The sequence below is a fragment of the Hibiscus syriacus genome, unplaced genomic scaffold (genome assembly GCF_006381635.1).
Source record: "Hibiscus syriacus cultivar Baekdansim isolate YM2019G1 unplaced genomic scaffold, ASM638163v2 tig00111841_pilon, whole genome shotgun sequence".
NCBI lineage: Eukaryota > Viridiplantae > Streptophyta > Magnoliopsida > Malvales > Malvaceae > Hibiscus > Hibiscus syriacus.
The window spans coordinates 2,543,652-2,561,726 of NW_024063196.1; positions in this window are offsets into that span (position 1 = coordinate 2,543,652).

An 18,075-nucleotide genomic window follows, 5' to 3' on the forward strand; every position below is an offset into this window, starting at 1 on the left:
GTTAGGTCATTAATAAATAAATACAATATAAAAAATAAGGAAACAAATTTGAAACATAAAGAAAAGAAAAAATGTTAAGGAAACATATTAATGCAAATTGGAAATAAAAGATAAGAAATAAATCAAATTAATGGAATAGGAGGTAGTAAAATATAATTTTTCAAAAGAAAATATGAAAATTAAGTAAAAAATAGAAAAAATAGGAAAGGATTAAAATGAATTGAAATAAAGTTAATTAAAATAGAGTTAGAATATGGGTGATCAATATGATTTTTAAAGAAAAGAGGAAGGACGACAGAATGAATTATCTCTTACCCATGCATGATACGTGGATCACAAAGGGATTTCGATCGGGTCATCGAGTCCTTTAATTGAATACAAAACTAAAAAAATCCAACATTGGATCAAAATAAATTAATAAAAATAAAAGGAAAGAAAAAAATTCATTCAAGATCCACCATTGATATTCATCAATAAACCTCAAGGAAGTCTTAATCAATGAAGATTATTTAAAAACCTTTGTTCATTGTTCCTTGATTTGCTCTCATTTATTTTTTTAGAAAAACCAAGATCATGATTGACCGAAACAAAATAAAGATAAAAAATAGAATAAAGATAAAAATAAAAGAAAATGATCATCGATTTTTATTGAGAAACCTCAAGGAAGGCTAAATCGACAAATATTTTATTTAAAAGCCTTCCCCCTTGTTCCTCGATTTTCTCTCATCCGAAAAAAAAAGATTTTTGAAGAAGAAAAAAATGAAAAGAAAAAAAAACGAAACCAAAATTAACAAAGTAACAAGAACACAAAAAAAAATAGCTTTAGTCAAAAGCTTTTTTATTGCTCGTATCTTTCCGGCTATAATATATGCTCCTCTATTACAAAATAAGAGTGTTTGCTTATAGGCACTCAAAAACTCTAAAAGAATAAAAAAAAACATAACATCTTTTCATTAATGCTAGATACACTAATCAATTAAAATAATATTAAAATGATTCTAAATTTCCCTAAATAAATAATGAAAAGTATAAAGCTCTATTTAATAACAAAAATTCAATAAAATAATTAAAATTCGTAATAACTCATAGTGAGCCCTATCGAATTTCTATACGCACTGTCTTCGCTAAAATAACAATATCTTGAGTTTGTGATGTTTGATTGAGGCCTTTCAAAATGCGTTTGAAAGATAATTAAAAACCAGTTCTATCTCAAGAAGATATCATGGCTTGGAAATGTTTGAATCTCATCCAAATATTTGTTGCAAATCAGTTGATGTATCAAGCTTTAAACTACACTTCAATAAAAATGTTTGGGCCTTGTTAAGGGTTGTCCAGACGAAAATTTGGTGTTACGGCTGCCCTTTTTTGTCTATTATCATGTAACAACAATAAGATAAACATATAAAGACACAAATTTCCATTTTGTTTTCAAAGTAAATGGATTCCAAAAGCAAGCTTACTATTATAATGTTGAGACGTTTAGCTTTTCTTTAGGAATCGAATCAAATTCTACTGAATTGGAATTTCTTCGAACTCAATATCATTCATCGTGAAGTTAAAATCTGATTCGCATTTGTAGATGATCATTCTTTAATCCAGATATCATTCGTTGTGGAGTTGAGATATGACTTCGAAGAGATTTGACTAGAAGATGGCTCCTCGCCGCTGAGTTAAACCAAATTACATTCAGTTTTAAATGTGGTTCTAGGTCAAGTATCCTTCACTGTAATTTGAAACTTGGCCTGAAAACTTCAATTGGAAACTAGCTCTTCGTTGCTGAAGTTAAGCTAGACTGTAATCGATTTTGAATTCGTTTTTGAACCTAATATATCCTTCATCGTGGAGTTGAAATTGACTTCAAAAAGATTTGATTGGAAGATGGCTCATTGCCGCTAAATTAAGCCAAATTGTGTTCGATTTTGGATGCACTTTCAGGTCAAGTATCATTCACCGTAAAGTTGAAACCTGGCCTGAAAACTTCAACTAGTAACTAGTTCATCTCTGCGAGTTAAGCTATATTGTGGATGACTTTTCATCCTGATTTAATTCGATCCTGGATGACTCAAGCTTGATGTCCTTCACCGTAAAGTTAAAATATAAATCAAAATTTGGACTGGGAAGTAGCTCATCGTTGTTGAGTTAAGCTAAATCGCCACTGATTTTGAGTTTTCTTCAAATATCCTTCATTGTGAATTTGAAATTTAACTTGAAAACCTCAGTTGAAATATAACTTCTCATCGTTGACTTAATCCATGTTGTGGACGACTCCCTCCATCACAAGTTATGTTGATCCTGGTGTACTTCAAGTGCAATATTCTTTGACGTAAAGTTGAAATTGACTCTTTGACGTACAAATCTGTAAAATTGTATATATGTATGTGATGTCATGAATGTAATGTCCTAAAGTATGCCTAAAATGTAAATGTATCATTTTTTGGCATTCTCATTTTAAAGGGAAGTATCGATTTTCTTCTGTTAATATTGATATTCTCTTATGTTTCTTGAAGTTGATCTTGCCCCAACACTAAAACAGTCATTATAAATCAAAAGAAATTTCTTATTAGAAAATAACTTGATCATTGTTCTTAAATAAGAAATTTTGTACTCTTATTCAAATGGGTTAACTTTTATCTTCACATCTTAAGGCACTCACTCAACCTTGGCTTCATTGATGAGACCAGAATCTTTGGTACTTGTACGAGCTAGGAAACAATAACATGTTAGAGATCTCCTTGGATAACTTAAAAATCGAATGAAAACTCCTACTACATGGGATAATAAAAAAACTGACAAACTAATTGACATCTCGATTGACTTAAAAAGTTGTCAAACAACTTAAATGCTTCATGTTGCTTGCATGAAGCCTTTGTAGCAATGTTACTCTTTATTATAAAGATTTGATTTGATCATTTAATCTCATCATAGCCATCAAGGTTTGCATTTAGACGTAATATCTTCAAGTTTGGCTTGTGAGTAGGTTTCCCTTTTTGTCACGTGCAAAGTTCTTTTCTAATTGACTCAATGTTGCAAAGTCTGATTTTTATGATAGGTTGTGTGATATTCTTCTTTGTTGCATTCAATTTTGAGTGGAACCACATTATGAGACATATTGATAGAGAATATAGAGTTTCTGGAGATGCCCCACTTAATTTCAATTTCTTCAATCAATCTCCGAGAAAATATATCTTGTTTGAAAGATGTCTTTTTCAAAGTATCTAAAGGTTTGATGCAAAAATGATGCCCAAAATTTGAAGCAAAATATCAATTCACTGAATATCAAATAAACAAACCAAACATTTTGATTTAAAAAATTATAATCTTTTGACAAGTGTTAAGATCAATTGGTTGATTTGGGAAGGCAATGTAGTTTGGTTTAGCTTTTTTCTTATCTTTTTGGGTTTTATTATCAAGATTTCCATTAATTTCTATTCATTGTGAACATTTTCGAAATGCCCCACAATTATGGTATGACTTTCCAATAAGAAGTTGACATAATAGCGCAACTAGTACATTTCATTGCTAGACCTCATAGAGAGTATTTTTGTTCCAGTTCTTAGAAATATTCCATTTTTCAAGTTTCATATACTCTTTAATCAAAGATAGTGCAAAAATATCAATCTAAAAACAAAATCCACAAGTGTTTTTGTGTAGTCGACTATAGCATACGCTTCTTGGCTCACTTAGTCCACCTTTCGTTGAAACTCATTCTCCATTAAAAATTTAGGCATTATCACCTTCTTTAAATTATATTTTATTAAATTTGATGTTCTTATCTTCACTTTGATTTTGCTGGGAGATTCATCTCTACACATAGAGACTAGTATTATGATCTGAATGTAATCATATTCATAAAGTTAGGGCTATTGACATAACTCATTACTTTCAAGGAATGCCTCTAATTAGAGGATTCAAATGTCATAAATTCTTCGACTTGACAACTTGAATGGAACTTTCTTCATAAAGCTTAGACATTACCTCTATAGTTGCTTCAGACATTACCTCCGAAGATTATCAGCTTACCAATTTCGGCGGAGTACCCCCAACAATATTAAGATTAGTTGGCATTAATATCACATTACTTCCCTGAGTTTTTGATTTCAATATTTCTTAAGTTCATCAAGAAAAATATGTTATAGTATGAACGTCATTGAAAGTCGAAAAAATTCATCTTTGGAGCTCAATTTCCAAGTAACTGGTCTAAGACAAATTCATCTGCTCCACCATTCCATTTATGAAAATTGTAGATCATCACTAAACGTCCTCAACAATTATACAAACTAATATGTCTTGTAATGTCATACATCAAAGATGCTTCATCATGTCCGCTTCCATACTTACCTTAGCATATGATGGCTTTATTGTATGAGGGAAATGTTACTTTTCGTTTATTTGGATAAAAGGTATGAGTATGATGATAAGTCAATGGTAAATGGACCTTGTTTTTTTTAGGGAATTTGACCTTGTCATATGTCAAAAGGTTATAAGATCATTTATCAAATATGCATTTCGTTATATTTGATATTCACCAATTTTTTTTAAAAAATGCTCCATTGCTCATAATTAAAGAATTTTCATTTATTTAAAAAACATTTAGGCATGTATAAAAGAGAAATTCAAACAAGTCATTATGCTCTAGGAAACACAAGTCCATGATTTATTCTTGTCTTGGCATAAGATGCCCCATTCAATTTGCACTCAATTTCTTGATTAATTCCTGAGTTATCGCTCTACTAGCAATGAACTTCTCTATTTCCTCCATGAGTGATATACACTTTCCAGTAGGGTGATTGGATGCCCCCATGTAAAAATCATATGTTTTGTTTGGATCATAACTGTAGGCAGAAGGGCTAGTCAAAACTCTCAAAGATAAAGCAGGAAGATATTGACCTTTGATCAAATATGAAAGCAACTCTGAGATAGGCACTTGAAACATCTTAAGGGTTTTGTTTTCCCAAAACATCTTCCGTGGTGGATGTTGGCAAAGATTCATTGTTTCTTCTGTTTTTGTCTTCTCCATGCTTTTTAATATGTGATCCTCCCCATGATTGATATTCAACTGTTGAACCATGATTTGAGATTTTGATATACCAAAAAGTAAATAAGTTTAAAGAAATTTTAAGATTATTTTTAATTCATTTTTCAAGCTTATATTCAATTTAATCATTCAAATATAGAAATTATTCTTAAGGTCAAAAATTCCATTTTTACTCCTTACTCTTTTAAAAATTCAAGTCATATAATGGAATTAATTTTTCAAACATTTTTACGAAGGGTTTCAGATTTTAATCGATTCAGAAATCAATTTTTAACCATGTAGTACCGATATTGCAAGAAAAATGTTGAAACTGTTCATGTGGTACCTATACTAATAGACTAAAATGAACTAAAGTATCGATACTCCAATAAGGGTGTCGATACTTCCTTAAGGTTTTTGACAAATACAAATTCCAGTGGGCTATTTTGGTACCAATACTCTCTAAGTATCGATACTTCAATTGGAGTACCAAAACAACATCTAGATTTTTGTATTTAATGTAGGCAGTATCAATACTCTAAGCTCGAGTACCAATACTCAAGGCGTTTTGGCATCATTTATTGCGGGAAATTTCAACCCAACGACTTTATTAACTTCCTCAACAACCCAAACGACTAGAATTGAATGAAGGGGGTATAAAAACAAGATTCAAAGTCATACGTGAAGACACGAAAATATAGAGAGAGGCAAAGAAATAACACTGAGCCAAAATCAAGTCAACATTTTTCAATATTCTTTTTTCTTTCAAAGAACACTTTTGTACTCATTTGTTTCATTTTTTAAGTGTCATTTTTTGTTCTTAAATTGTGCAAACATATTTTTAGTGAGGTTTTCTAGTTTTCTATTTTTAATTTCTTTTTAGGAAGAGTTGTTCACTTGAGAATTTGGCGTATAAGTCTAAGTGTATTGTAAGGTTACAATTTGTCCTAAAAGGTGAATTTGTTGAAATCCTTAGTGTGGAAGCTAAGTTAGTGTATGTAAAATTCGTTGAAGAAGTTGACCACTCTAAAATTATTTGTGTCAAATTTTTCGTTCTCTTGCAAAAAGTTTCCATCAATTTGTTTTAATAGCCAATTCACCCCCTCTTGGCTATTTCATTGGTTTGATTGACTCAACAATTGATATCATAGTTAATTTCATTGGAAGGCTTAACATCCTCTTAAGAAGATCCTAGGAAGAATTCAATCAACTCCTTTGTAATGACTACTTCATCTACTTCCAAAATTTTTGGTGAGTCTCATTCTATATTGAAGTCTCTTTATTTCAACGGTGCTAACTATTCTTATTGGAAGAATAGAATGACATTATTCATTCAAGACACCGATTATTCAGTGTGGGATATCATTACCAATAGAGCATCAATTCATTTAAAGAGGCAATGAGAGCTTGTTGTACCAAAGGTTAAGTTAGATTGGATTGATGAATACCGAAAACTTGTCCAACTCATGCAAAGGTCATGCACATCATATTTTGTGCTTTAGGGCCCAATGAATATAGTAGGGTGACTTCTTTCTCAAATGAAAACGAGATTTGAGACAAGCTTGAAGTCACACATGAGGGTAAAACTCAAGTGAAGAAATCGAAGATTGGAATTCTCACTCTCAACTATGAGATTTTCAAAATAAAGGCCAATGAAGATATCAAAACCATGTCAGATCCTTTTACTGCCATCATCAACGATTTGAGGAACTTTGAGAAGGTCTATCCTAATGAAGAAGTTGTAAGAAAGATGCTTGCCTCATTGCCTTCATCTTGGGAAGGCAAAGCAATTGCTATCAAAGAATCCAAAGATTTGGAGTTGTACACCCTTGATAAACTCATGAGATCGTTACTTACTCATGAGGCGAGACTTCAAAAGAAAAAGGAAGAAGAAGAGAAAGAGGTGGAGAAGAAGAAAGTTGGGATTGCTCTCAAGTCCACCAAGGAAAATATTGATTATAGTGAGGAAGAAGATGAAGAAATGGTAATGTTTGCCAAAAATTTTAGAAGATTCATGAAGTCCAACTGTTATAACCTAATTTTGTCTGGGTAGCAGAAAATGAATTCTGAGTCGATAAAAAATTGGTGGTTTGGATTAAAATGATTCATGAAGCTTTGAATTTGGTCAAAAAATGTTAAGGAATTTTGGTGGCATATACAGAAATAGCTCGAGGACTTACAAATATTTGGATTTGAGCTTGATAACCATATTTTCTCATTTTGGGCTTAAAGTGTTCATTTTCTTTTATCAAAATAAATTTTAAATGTCCATTTTACAAGCCATACTATTAACCCAAATATATCTATTTACAACATAAACCCAAATAAAAGTCCAAGTCCAAACTAAATTACAAAGTCCATTTGTGTTGCCCAAACCATTATACTTCATACCAGACCCATTTACATAACTCGAAGCCTAACATTTAAGGTTTTGTAAACCTTAGTAAGGGTTCTCAAGCTATCTGCTGTCACAAAGCATACACCGTTAGATCTGAACCCATCAATGGTTCAGATTGGAATATGGCTATGGTTTGTAACCCCTATTCTCAAGTTTCAACCACGTCGCCAATGTATTCCAGATTTTTCCAGAGTGTTCCGTAGGTGGTCCCCATACAATGGCTCATCAACTCCCCAACGTATGAGCAATTGTTGTTTTCCAAATCATCCGTGTAACAAAACAATCCCTCGACAATGGCAGGGGCGGATGGAAAATAGTTTTGATAGCACAACAGATCACATGCAAACAAAGAATCAAAATTATAATTTCATTTTGAGTTTTCTTTTAGTTTGTAATTCAAGTTCTATAAAAACTTTGGAAAATGATAGTAATGGAGATCATCTCCCGCTATTGTAATAGAGTGTAGCTAACTCCTCCCCATAATTTGATTAGCACCACTATGTTCGAATCCCTACATCAGTAGATTTTATCACTACGTGCCAACTAAGGGACTCGTTATACGATATATTTATCTTGTAGATGTGTTAACATCTTCCACCAACTTTCTCTCAAGACTCTTTTTAGCCATTATTGTGCGAGGAAATCTTCTAGGGGTGAATATATCACACTAAATCGCTGAAAAAAGATCCCATCATTTTTTAGAAATTACTGTAGATCCAGACTTGTAGCAATTGTATGCAACCTATGAAGCAATCTCCTCTTATTCTTCAACAATTGTTCAACGATTGGAATATTTCAACTAAGATTGTCAGAGTAGGGTTCACTTTCTTTTGTAATTGTTTGAACAGTTCCACCACAGTCACTTTGATGTATCCCAAAGTCTTTGGGAAGACGACTACATCGTAGATCTCTAGTGTAAAGAGATCTATCACCTTCTGTTAATCTATTCTTTATTAATTGCTTAATGTGGATCTAGAAAATTCATTCTCCATGCTTTTGTGCTTCATCCTATCGACTACCCACTTTTCATCTACCCCACAATCTTTGCTAGTGTTTTTTGAAAAGTGGAATGCTGATGATCTTGATGAAGACTCGATCCAACCAAATTCCCTCATAGTGTAAAAGAGTCTTGTATTCCTCTATTGTGGGTGTCATGTCTTCCTTGTTGAAAATGAATAAGTTGTACCCTCGGATTCCAAAACTGAACTAAGGCTCAGATCAAAGGATCGTCTATCTTTACATAGAGAATGTATGTAATGTTTCCATAGAGTTGACAAAACTTTTGTCTTTTCTCTTTTTTCCAACTGTCTTAGATGTTCTGCAGTTCCTAGATGTCGTTGTGTTTGAGGATGATTGAAGTGTAATCCACTAACTTAGACACAAAATTGACTGACTGACTATCCCTTTTTTCATCTGAGTCTTCTCGGACCATAGCCCTACTTCTTTATTTTTGACATCTTGCATCACAACCCCTTTGTCCAATAATGAATACTATCTATAATTTGACGAACACTTTACATATCAACACCTCTATGAAATGATGCATATGATAATAAATAAAAGGAAAAAAGAACAAAAAAAGTTAGTATGGTGAATTAATAATAAAAATAAAATTATAACAGTTCCTACACCACATGATATCTACCATACATGTTTTGTTCCCACCCAAACATGATTTCTATGACACATGCTTTTTGATAGAGTAAATCATAACTCATATATTTCTAGTTCGCATGCTTTGAACAATAAATTTAAGGCAAGAAAAATCAATCACGCATCCTAGGGTTTTATGTGGTTTTAGGGTAGGCTCTAATCTCGTGCAATAACATAATTTTGGTTCTAAAAAAGGAACTTAAGTTCTCTTTACCGGTGCCCCTTGGACATTCTAGACCCTCGATCTTAAACTCATCGCAAACTTATGTGAACCAAGTTAAACTCGATGGGACACATTCATTTATGTTTGGTATGAAGAATAAATTCCCACAAAGATATAAAGTATATGAATCCCGAGGGCTAAATTCTAGGCCCGAAACAAATAATAAATTCTCACGAAGGCACTACTTTCACCCCCACTTAAAAAGGTTCAGAGCTCGGGTATAGAGCTTAAGAGATGTATCTTAAACATACTGTTTTATCAGATCTTCGTCTTACCAGAAATTACTTGGGTTTGGGAGTTGATTACAAACGAGGAAGGATGAATACCCTCAAATTGCCCTTTCGATATCAACACGATTATTAGTTTTCGTAATTGCAAAAATTTAAAAATAAGATTTGAATCACTTACCTTTGAGAATTGATTGTTGTAAAATAAAATAATTTAGTTTTTAAAAGAATGAAAATAAGAAAAATTTGGATCTAATCTGCATACACAAGGTAAAAAGGTCACAGATAATAGATAAAATGCTAAAATAAATTAACAACAAAATTAAAGATAGAAGAAATAAACAAATGCATAAAACAAAATAATAAATCATAAAATAAATAAAAAAATATATATCATCACTATACACAATTAACATTGAAAAAGGAAAGAGACTAAATTAAAGTATATAAACAAATTCGTATGGTGCTAAATTAAAAAAAATATAAAAGGAAATCAAAGATAATTTCGTTAAATCAAAAAGGAAAAAAAATCAAAAGTATTAAAAGCAAAAGACGGAAGGAAATGGAAATAATTTAGAAAATATTAATAAATAAATACAATAGAAAAAATAAAGAAAAAATTAAAACAAATTTGAAACATAAAAAAAGAAAAAAGTATTAAGGAAACACATTAATGCAAATTGAAAATAAATATAAGAAATAAATCAAATTAATATAATAAGAGGTAGTAAAAAATAAAATAATAAAATAAAATTTCAAAAGAAAATATGAAAATTAAGTAAATAAAAAGAAAAAAATAGGAAAGTGATTAAAATGAATTGAAATAAAGTTAATTAAAATAGAGTTAGGATATGGGTGATTAATATGAATTTTTAAAGAAAATAGGAGGGACGATAGAATGAATTATCTTCTACCCGTGCATGATACGGGATCTTAAAGGGATTATGATCGGATCATTTAATTGAATACAAAAAAAAAAATCCAACATTAGATCAAAATAAATTAATAAAACTACAAGGAAAGAAAAACTTCATTCAAGATCCACCATTGATATTCATTGAGAAACCTTAAAGAAAGCTTAATCAATGAAGATTATTTAAAAGCTTTTGTTCCTTATTCCTCGATTTTCTCTTGTTCAACAGAGTGTTTTTAGAAAAATCAAGGTTGTGATTGATCGAAACAAAATAAAGATAAAAATAGAATAAAAATAAAAATAAAAGAAAAGGATCATTGGTTTTCGTTAAGAAACCTCAAGAAAGACTAAATTGACGAAGATTTTATTTAAAAGTCTTTTTTTCTAGTTCCTTGATTTTTCTCATCCAAAAAAATATATATATTTTTTGAAGAGGAAGAAAAAAAAAAAAAAAAGAGATCAAAATTAACAAAGTAACAAGAACACAACAAAATAGCTTTAGTCAAAAGCTTTTTTTTATTGCTTGTACTTTCCGGTTACAATATATGCTCTTCCATTACAAAATAATAATGTTTATTTATAGGAACTCAAAAACCTTAAAAGGCAAAAAAATTTAATATTTTTTCATTAATGCTAGATATAATAATTAAGTAAAATAATACTAAAAAGACCCTAAATTGCCCTAAATAAATAACAAAAAGTAAAGCTAAATATAATTACAAAAATTCAATAAAAATAATTGAAAATTGTAATAAATTAAAATTTCCTTATTGGGCTCGTATCGAATTTTCTACACCAGTTGTCTTTGCTAAAATAAACATATATTGAGTTCTTGATATCCGATTGAGACATTTCAAAATACGTTGGAAAGCTAAATGAAAGCCAGTTTTATCTTAAGAAGACATTATGGCTTGGAAATGTTCGATTCTCATCCAAAAATTTGTTGCAAGTCAACTGATGTATCGGGCTTCAAACTCCGCTTCAATAAAAAAGTTTGGGCCTTGTTAAGGATAGGTTGAACAAAAATTGGCTATTACACCTATAAATAGATAGTAAGGGTAAAGGGTTAGATATTGAGGTTATTTTCTTTCTCCAAAATCCTCTTAAATTTTCTTTCTTATTAGTGAAATTCTTCTTATTAGTGAAATTCTTCTTTTCTGCCCGTGATTTTTCATTTTGGGTTTTCCAAGTAAATCTTGGTGTTATTTGTTTTGTTTTTCGATCGTGTTTAATTATTTGTCAATAATCATTCTCATATTATAACAAATTGATATCAGAGCTTCGAGTTTAAGAGTGTGGCAACAATAAAGTATGATATTTCACTGTTGGATCGAAATATCGGGTTCTTACTATGGTAGGTGAAGATTTAAGACGTTCTTGTAAATTTAGATATCGATGATGCAATAGAAGGATTTCATGAGAAGATGACAACATAATAGATGAATGAGGAAAAGTGTAAGGATTGTAAAGCCCTTTCTCAAATTCGTTTATGCTTATCAAATAAAATTTTTGCAGGATGTGTTGAAAGAAAGAATGATTACTTCTTTATGGGAAAAATTGGACCAACTATGCATGTAGAAATCTTTGACCAGCAAGTTGCACTTAAAGCAACGTCTTTATTCACTCAAGTCGGTAGAAGGTTTGTCTCTTGAAGAGCATCTGACTACATTTAATGAAACTATCTCTGATCTAGAGACTTTAGAAGTGAAGTATAACCAAAAGACTTAGGATTGATCATCCTATGTTCACCGCCTCCTTCCTATTCATTTTTTAGAGACACAATCATGTATATTCGCAAAACACTCACTCTTGAAGAGTTGTACATGTTAGAGTATGCCCAAAAACCAATCATATGATGATTGTATGGACACATTTTATTTACCGATTTTAGTAAATAAAGACATTACCACTATTATTTTCAGTTGTATATATTTTCTAACATAAACTTAAAGATTATAAAGTTTACATAATAATATGATTATTATTAAATATCCTTAGTCAAATATTATTATGGCCATGAACAATAATAATATGTTTAAGACTAATATGTTATTGATTGATGACAATGAATTGTCATTGACATAGAGATGTCAGAATCGGTGCATGAATATGTTGTTAGAGAACGACATATTGGATTGACCCACTATGAGCATATGCATTGGATTATTATATGATGGTCACATCATTGCTCACGGTGATGACTATATGTATGATCCTCAAACTTGAGATCATTATTATCTCAACATATATTGTTATATGTTTTGATATAGTTAAACATGCTTCGTAACTGGTTGTATTATAAAGATTGATATTAAACATGTCTCGATATATGTAGTGGGATGTGAATGATTAAGAAATGATTTGTCCTTCCTACATAATAGGAAACATAACACATGTCACTTGATTGAGTGAGACTAGAAATATATGGCTATGTTTGAATAAATTGATATGAGATATCACAAATTATTCATTAATTATAATCTACTCTAAATATCTAGAATTTTTCTATAAATATAACCCTTGTTATTCGTAAGGATCAGAGGTTCCCTAGTGGCCCAATGATGATTACTATTAGAACATGGGTAAAAGCAGTAGAAAACTAACAGTCTTGAAATTCTATAATAATATTTCCGGAAGCATTGGAGGGAGAGTAAAGTACTGGTATAACCCTTGTTATTCGTAAGGATTAGAGGTTCCCTAGTGGCTCAATGATGATTACTAGTAGAACATGGGTAAAAGCTTGAAAGCGTGAAGGGACTGGTCCAGCATGAAAATCATGGAGGATTATTAATAAGTTATACCAAATTATATTGAATTGGTGGTCGTAATAATCTTTAAAGTGACATTAAGTCACTAAAAGTATGATATTTAGTAATTGAAATTATAGTGATAAAAGTTTTGAACAGTATCTTATCATCACTAATAATTTCATCTCTAATATATTAGTGACAATTTTATTGATTTCTTTCATAATTAATTATGTTTTTTGTGACTATATTTTTTACATAAAAATATTAATAACAATGACAAAAAATTTAAACAATAATATTATTCCTATTAGTGAAAAATATTTTATCACAACAACATAATTAAATTGATTAATTAAAATATTCATTATTAAATCAATCATAGTAGAGGGGTATTATAATTTTAGTTGTATCCATCTTCTTTAAGAACTTGCATTACAATCATTGTCATTTTGTGTAACCATCAATATTTGATTTATCAATCAACTAATTCGGATGGATGTACTACATATGTAGGGTGATCCTCCCAATCCATTTTGATTAAAGGATCTAGTGCATCATCCTGCTAGATCAACTGGTTGTTGATTTCACGTGTTATTTTTAATAAATTAATATAATACAAGACTTTTAAGATGGTCGAGCCTGGGACATTAAGGTTAAGAGTGCAACGCCTAACCACTATGTTGAGAAAGAAATATTTGTTTTTGACAAAAAAAATATTTAGGTTAAACTATTGTTGGAATTAAAATTTTATTTATTTTATAAAAATATATTAATTATAATATTAATGATCATTATAATAATTTAATTAAATTTTCTATAGTTTCTAATATAAGATATGTTTGAGAAAAAATATATAAAAAATAATTAGGTTGGTTTTAAAATATAAACATATAAATATTAAGATTTAAACCTAAAATAATAAATGTGTCCTTAAATTATTTTAAAAAATTAAAATAAAATAAAAATGTTTGACAATGTACTAACCTATTGTGGTGGATGTCCTAAACTTAAAAAAAATTACTAACAAGTAACTGAAGTTTACAAAATTCACATATATCTTAATAAAGATCATAAATTACATATTAAAACTAATAATTTTTTTTGAAAAAAATAATCAAAATTGAATATTAAATGATACTATCAAAGTTTATATTTACCAAATAGAAATATGACACAATTATTCACTTCAATAGTGACAAAAATAATTGTTGTTATAAGTCACCAACTAAGACTATTGACATAATGTGTTCGTCACAATCATGGATAATAATAATAATAACTACCTAATATATTATCACTATTAAAATTTTTCTCGTGAAAAATAAATTGACATCAATTCAAGTATATTATTGTGACTAACTGATAATGCCAATTTGATTTTAGTCACAATAAAATACTATTATTAATGATCAATTATTTGTGATTTACTTTAAAATTGTCATAATTATTATATAAAAGTGACCAAATAAAAATATGTCACAATTACCCATTTCAAAAGTTACCCATTTTAAAAGCGAAAAAAAAATTTCGTCACAAATAACATATTTTCTGTGACAAAATTCTTTAATGTCACAATTAAATGATCGCTAAAAAAACTTATTCTTTGCTGCGAATGAAATTTTAATGGATATTAAGTATTAAATTGATTTTAAAAATAAGACCAATTTTGCATGGAGAAAGAATTGACTTTTGTTTTATTTTTCTTGGTATTGCATAACTATATATCTTTATAGTTATGTCAGTCGCTTATATGTATTACAGACTGGAAACTCTGGTTTTGTATGTGGAATCCTATCCACGACTGATAATAAACTTATGACTGACACTTCTACTTAAGGATCTCTAAAATAACTTAATCAAGATTGATAATGGATCGAACCTTTAACAATCTAGCGAAATACTGACCAACGATCTGACCACGACTCGTCATCTACTTCAAAATAGGTGAATCGTCGATGGCCAACAAACCCACTTTATTTTCATTAATACCGTTAAATATGTGTTTATGAATCATGGAGAACAAAGAATACCCTTTGTTAAAAATCGTAAGCAAAAGAACAGTTGGGTTGTTATTTTCCTGGACATTGAGCCAAGAAGTTATGGAAAAGAGTAATGAAATGAAGCGAAGCTTAACATGTCATTGAAAAACAAAGTTGTTCTGTCCCAAGATAGTGAACATAAGAATCGATTCTATTTTGAAGACATATAGAGCTAACCTTGCAAAAAGAATGATCTTACATAAAAAAGGAAAAGAAAAAGAATCCATAGCTAACATTTAAAAGATGATGTTAAGTTGCAAGCGATGTTCGAGCCCTTATATGTCCAACCATGGAAACCTGAAGAGCCTCCTCTTCATATGCTCTCCTCGCCAACTCCTCAATTCTTGTTTCCTTCTTAACTTTAACAAACATCGCCAGTAAAAGCAACCCCAAAAGGAAAGCCCCCAAAGCAGCTCCCACCTAGCATCCCACCACCAGTTTCCATTGCATCTTCTTCCTCACAGCCAACGACTGCGGCGACTTCACCACCAATCCAAAATGGCCATGCCTGTTTGCCGCACAAACATTGGGTGATATTTGGTTCTTCAACGTTACTTTTCCATTTCATTCAAAACTAGCACACAATGGCAAGAATCCTGTGATGTTGGATGCCTTTGTAACGTTGTTGAAATCGATTTTAATAGGGTTGTCAATGGCAAGAATACCAAGCTCGAAAGGGCTACCAAAACTCATATCACTGTCGACATTATAAGCGAGATGGCCTAATATTGGTGACACCAGCTGGTAACCTGATAGATCATAGTTAGCATAATATCTGGATGACCAATTATAACCCAAGTTCTGTCTAACTACCATCACTCTCTCCGCACAAGGCTGAACAATCACCATTTCCAAGATGAAATTCCTTAACCTGTGCACCATATCTGTGGAGACTCCCACATATAAACCTTACCGTATCGTCATCGATGTCGAAGAAGTTTGCCAGTAAATTTACAGTGTGTACAATACCAGTTCTCAGGTTCCTGTTAAGGGACTTCACCGTGTAGTCTCTAATGAGAAGATCGAGAAGGAGAACTGACTTGATCCCTTCGGCTTTAGCTTCCATTGAGACCAATGATCCCCATGAAAGTGTTAACAACATGAGATAGTAGAGATGATGCAGGGTGATCCGAGACAGATGATGCTGAGCTGTCAGATTGCACCTTGATGGCGCGGAGATACCATGAATTGGCAGATCAGCGCAAAGGCGAGAATTGATTGTGACATGTTCCTCATTGGGGTCGTTTTGAGTATGTTTCAGTCTTTTGGCCATAACTTTGGCTACAGGTGTCAGAATCGTGCATAAGACCCCAATCCGAAAAGCTCTTTTCGATGCGAACGCTCTCCACATTGAGCTATACTCTATGTGGCCTTTTCGCAACCTCAAATACTGCCATTTTCCCTCCAAATCACTAGATTTAGATATTTTTTACTATTTATGGTAATATTTCAATTGTTAATTAGGAAGTCAATTTAAATCCGATTTAGGCCGGATTTTTGGAGATTGCTTATTTTATTTCGAATTTCAATTTAGAGTGATTTTCGGGATTTTGCTATTTTTGGCAAAATTCAAATAAAGACGATTTTTGGCTATAACAGTTCGGCTTGTGGACTGATTTTGGGCATTGTTTGATTTTATAATATTTTATTAAACCCTAGAGACTTTTTTTCTCTGGTTTTTTTGGGCGAATTTTCTCTTGTGAATCATCTGTTGGAGCGCTTGCAGGATAATCATTATTCTGTTCGGCGTCAGTTAGTGTCAGAGCTTCAACATCTTCCTGAGAAATTTCACCAGTTTCAATGGCTGAAGGTCGTGGTTGTGGTCTTCGTGAGCAGGTTCCGAATGAGGAAGCCCAAAGCCGTGATCGCAACGTTCAGGATGTGATGATTGCGGATTTGCAGAGGCAAGTCGCATAATTAACCCAGCACCTGGCGGCGCAGGACTTCAAGAATCGTGAGGCCTCTGATCACGATACCAATTCCCCGATCGTGTGAAAGTGAAACTGATCACCATCAAACTCAAGGGCAGAGCATCTGCGTGGTGGGAATAGTTGCGACGTTCACGAGAAAGATAGGGAAAGGCCAAGATCACTGATTGGGAGAAGATGAAGAAGAAGATGAAGGGTCACTTCCTTCCCTTCGGCTATACGCAAACCTTGTTTCAGCGACTTCATACGTTGAGGCAGGGCGCACGATTAGTCGATGATTACACGGAGGAGTTTTACCAATTGGTCTCCCGAAACGATTTATCTGAGACGGAGGAGCAAATGGTGGCGCGGTATTTAGGGGGTTTACACCAGCCCTTATAAGATGTCCTCAGCCTTCATTCATTGTAGAGTGTTTCGGAAGCTTACCAGCGTGTACTTGCTGTTGAAAAACAGTAAAACAGAAGACCAGTGATCAGGAACGATCACAACAGTCGGCCAGTTAGTCCTCAGGATTCTCGTCCTGCTCAACAGCCACAGCAGGGTAATTCTAACCCTACTATTAGATGTTTTCGTTGTGGTGAACAAGGGCGTAGGGCGACTGATTGTAGGAAGCCTGCTAGTCAAAAGGGCAAAAATTTGTTGATTGAGGAAAACGCAGAAGACGAGACTGAGGAGATTGGCGAACCCTTGTATGACGATGATGAGATTGGTGATGTGCTGTATGGAGATGGTCATGAGACTCTGGTCGTTCGCAAGAGTATACTTACTCCCAAGGGCGATTCAGGGGATAATTGGTTGAGAACCAATATTTTCCACATGACCTGCACAGTTGCAGATAAAGTCTGCAAAATGATCATTGACAGCAGCAGTTGTGAGAATGTAGTGTCCGAGGAGGTTGTCCAGAAATTACAGTTGAAGACGGGCCGTCAT